The sequence below is a fragment of the Sinocyclocheilus grahami genome, unplaced genomic scaffold, assembly GCF_001515645.1.
Source record: "Sinocyclocheilus grahami isolate Dianchi unplaced genomic scaffold, SAMN03320097.WGS_v1.1 scaffold1118.1, whole genome shotgun sequence".
NCBI classification, from domain to species: Eukaryota; Metazoa; Chordata; class Actinopteri; order Cypriniformes; family Cyprinidae; genus Sinocyclocheilus; species Sinocyclocheilus grahami.
The window spans coordinates 181324-185878 of record NW_015506297.1 but is presented as its reverse complement, the minus strand read 5'-3'; the positions used below and the strand labels follow the sequence as shown (position 1 = coordinate 185878).

General features: G+C 38.7%; 1 pseudogene; it reads left to right on the top strand.

Annotated features, from left to right (window-relative positions):
- Positions 1–235: 235 nt before the first annotated feature.
- On the top strand, positions 236–1917 carry LOC107566973 (uncharacterized; annotated as a pseudogene).
- The last annotated feature ends 2638 nt before the right edge of the window (positions 1918–4555 follow it).

The window sequence follows — 4555 nt, the reverse complement described above, 5'->3', positions numbered from 1 at the left end:
TAGCACTTTCAGGAAACATGCCAGGAATTTCATTGAGCCTACCATCATACATAAGTGGAACAGAGATCAACTACATATTATTATACAGCTGCAACAGCAGGGAAAGGTTCTGTTAGCTGGAGTTATGCACGCTGACACACCAGGTATGCTTACAACAATATTAATATTTAGGCTGCTTATTTTGAAAGTATTGTAGTTTTCATAAAATATTGAATTACTGGTATCATTTATGGTCTACTTTCGATTATGTGTGCCATAGGACACTCAGCCAAATTTGGTAGCTACACTTTGATGCATGTGGAAACCAACACAATTCTGGATCTTCAACTAATTCAGGTTAGAAACTCCTAGTTATGTACAAAAATTGTTACTCTTTATGCAATCTGTTACTGTTAACACTTCCATATTTTAAATATGCTATTCCCAAAATAGAGCAACGAGGCGGGAGGCAGTTACCACATGGAAAAGGAGGGATTAAAGCGTTGCCTGGATAAACTGGAGTCAAATGGTTTAGCTGTTGACTACGTAATCACCGATAGACATCCACAGATTCAAAAGTATTTGAGGGAACGCAGCATCACTCAGTTCTATGACGTGTGGCACTTTAAGAAAGGTACATATTCTTATTTGGATTGAATTCATTATAAACATGATGACAGGCTTGTAAATGTACATTTAGCTTGTGATTTGGTTATGTAAAAGTAATACTTATACAACTGACGTATGTGCTTGTATAGGGTTGTCAAAGAAACTAGACAAACTTTCACAGAGAAAAGACTGCAAGGTGCTGAAGACATGGTTGCGTAGCATAAAAAAAATCACATATACTGTAGTGCGACTTCCTCTGTGTCTGGGCCAGAAAAGGTGGCAAAGTAGACCTCACTGCTGAACCACATTCAAAATGTGCATGTTCACGAAAACCCCCTGTTCCCTAAGTGTGAACACCCGGACAGAGATTCCAGGGATCAAAAGAAATGGTTCCAACCAGGTATGACTATATAAAAAGTATAACTAATGTGACAGTGAACTGGTAAAATGTACATATCATCTTCATAGTTTCATGTATGTGCCGCTACAGGATCAGTGGAACCCCACAAGTTGGGAAAGGTGCTATACAACAGGAGAGTACTGAAGGACGTAGAAAAACTCAGTCACCAATTCCAAACATCATCACTGGAGGCATTTCACTGCCTTATTCTTCGTTTCGCCTCAAAGAACGTGTTTTTTCCCTTTCATAGGGATGTTGTGCAGGTAACAGGCGTAGCAATAGCTAATTTATTACTAAAAAAGAAAATCTCTTACTGTCTAGTAATGTTGTCATATTTTATGTGTTGTTCTCCGTTTAAAGGTTGTATCTCGCAGCCATGCACTACAATGAAAATGCTGACCGTGACCAGGCAACAACAACTACAGGACAGGCTGTGTTCAAATTCATTTTTCCTAAGTCCAAAAAGGGGGAATGCACAGCAAAGCCAGTGAAAACCGACCCAACATACAGTAAGTTGAACAAAGGATTTTGTTCAACAATATGAACAATATGAAATTAATAAATAACTGTAATAAAATAAATGAGAAAATAAATAATTATTAATAAATAATACACATGAAAACTGCACAGCAAAGTAGGATTGTTTATCAGTAGTTATATAAAACAATATAGTGACTTTAGATTTCATCTTTTCTTAAAGACTGTCGATGGTAGATAAAGTCTTTCTGGACCCCATGCCATACACAGAAGAGCTGAATGCAGTCCCTATTCCACCACCTCTGTCTTCACAGATTGAAAAACCATCAAAGGAAGATGTGATTGCACGCCATGTGTCCCGCTTCAGTCAAGGGGGGGCCGGAACCCAACATACTGGCCAGTTGGATCAGGAAACTGCTGGCGGATCCGGTGAACAACACATGACGGGATGACAACCCTCATATCTCGTTCTAGGTAGCCCCAGCACCAGCTGACAAAGCTGCGGTAGGCCAGGTAACGAAAACACCCATGGCAGGAAAGGACAATTTCAAAAAGTGTGTATAAAACTTTTGTTTTTACTGGAAACATGTAAATGTCATGTGAAAATATTGATGTTATAAATACATTGATACAGAAAGATTAGGTTACATTTTATTTCGATAGTCCACTTTAGACATTCTATTAACTATAAGTAACTTTGTAACTACATGTCAACTACATGTCAAGTAATTCTCATTAATTTGCAACTACATGTCTAATAACTCTAAGAGTAGACAGGGTAGGTTTAGGGTTAGTAGAATGTTGACAAAGAAAGTGTTAGAAGATATTAAGCAGACAGTCTACTAATACTCTACTAACTGCTAGTTGACATGTAGTTGCAAAGTTACTTACTGTTAATAGAATGTCTAAAGTGGACTACCGAATAAAGTGTTACCAAAGATTATTATTTGTTTTATTTATCTCTTTGTTATGTAACTGATTTTACAAAAGTGATTTTACACATCAAACTTTTTGAACAATAAATAAAAACATACTCTTCTTCTGTTCTGCGTCTCACTGCTCCATAGTCAGCTATATAAATATTATGTATATTTTGTAAAGTGTATGCATTTAAGCAGCTTGGTTCGAAGCCTGGATGCTGAACCATGCATGTAGGTGGGTTCGGAACCTGCATCATTCGTTGTACAACCTAAAAAAAATTGTTAGAGAATAAGTAATTCCTGTGCATTGACCTTCCCTCCATCTTTTGATATAATTATATTACAGCTTATGACAAAAGGACAACACATAACTATAAAGTATATAGGCATAATTTTGGGACTATATTTTTATAATACCTTATGTATTTCTTTGCAACAGATGTTTTCAGTTTTTGTTGGCATTTTTACACAGTTGCTACATGTATACCTAAAGAAAACGACAAATTGTGAGTAAACTAAGTTTTGTGAATAGACAAACAGTTGTTCATTCTATAAATAAAACAATAACTTAAAAAAATGGTACTACTCAGTCTTGTATTCATGTATTCAGCTACATTAAATCTTTAATCAGGAGAAAACCGTACCTCAAAAGATAACATAAACAGCAGTAGCATTTACAATTAACAGCGTATCTAAAATCTTTGAGAGAAATAAAAAAAATACTTACCATTCAGAAACGATCTGTAAGAGCCATGCTTCATTACCGTGTAGCGTCTGGAACACTCCAACACACAATATATATTTTGTTAGCTAGATTTCACAAATACTTTGTAACACCCCAGGACGCCGAACAAGACCCTGGTTTCATGGTAACCCGATACATTTACAACCTTGTGGAATGCGAGCCGGCTCTCATTCTGCTTTCTCCAGAAAGCTCAAATTGATACGGCAATATTGACACCATTATTTACATTCCACCAGAGCACATGCAACTATCGCCCGTAATGGTAATGGGCGTGAAGTTTCTGGACAACGTGCAGTACGCGGTTTAGCCAATCACAACACACCCAGCCACCTAACCAATCTGAGCCCATTGCCTATTTCTGAGGGAGTGGCTTCATAGAATCAGGACGTCAACCGGTCGTTCAAATGACAATGGAGAAAGCGGCTTACAATAAAGGTGAAATATATGAAAAATAAGGTGTTTTTTAACAAACGAAACACAAAGACATGTTATACTGCACCCCATAAACACAATCAAGCAAAGAAAAAAGGCAGTCAACCACCCCTTTAATGCTATGTCACACATTACAATTAGATCTAGCCAATCGTCACTCGATACGAGGAATATATAAGCTCTCTACTCACCCTTCCTTGTGTTTGCAGATACTGATGTGTCGTTCCCCTCCATCCTCCCCACCACCACCAGGTTGGCCCTGTCCACGCAGGGGGGTAGACTCCGCCCCTGCCTTCATCTTCGGCAGCAATAGCTGGACTTATCTAAGACTTACAGATTCAAGCTACGGATGGGGCCTACGCCAAAGAGTTCTATTTTTATGTCCCTGTTTTGTCAAATAAATACTTTCGAGTCTTATCATCACCTAGAACTGGGAACACTTCCCATGCACTTGTTACATCATAAGAAGAATGGCATCTACGCTAATATTAGTCAGTTTATTTCTTATTCCAAGGTCACTGTAGCCACCAGATCCAGTCCATATCCAGCATAGATGGTGGATCAGCACCTAGAGACAGTTCTGAATTTCAGCGGAGACCAGGACAACTAGATGAGCCCCAGAGACAGATCCCAGTGAAGACCTTGTCTCCTAATCGGCCATCGGGACAAGACCACGGAACCAGATGAGCCCTCTGCACAATCTAACTTTGCTGCAGCATGGATCAACCTGCTGGTTCGTCTGGCTGGAGGGGAACTGGCCCCCTGATTGAGCCTGGTTTCTCTCAAGGTTTTTTTCTCCATTCTGTCACTGATGGTGATTTGGTTCCTTGCCGCTGTCACCTCTGGCTTGATTAGTTGGGGACACTTAATTTCCAGTGATATCATTGACTTGATTGCACAGATACTATTTAAACTGAACTGAATTCAATGATGAGCTGCCTTTAACTGAAAATTGAGTGTTTACTATTGTCCTTTTGCATTAACACACTATTT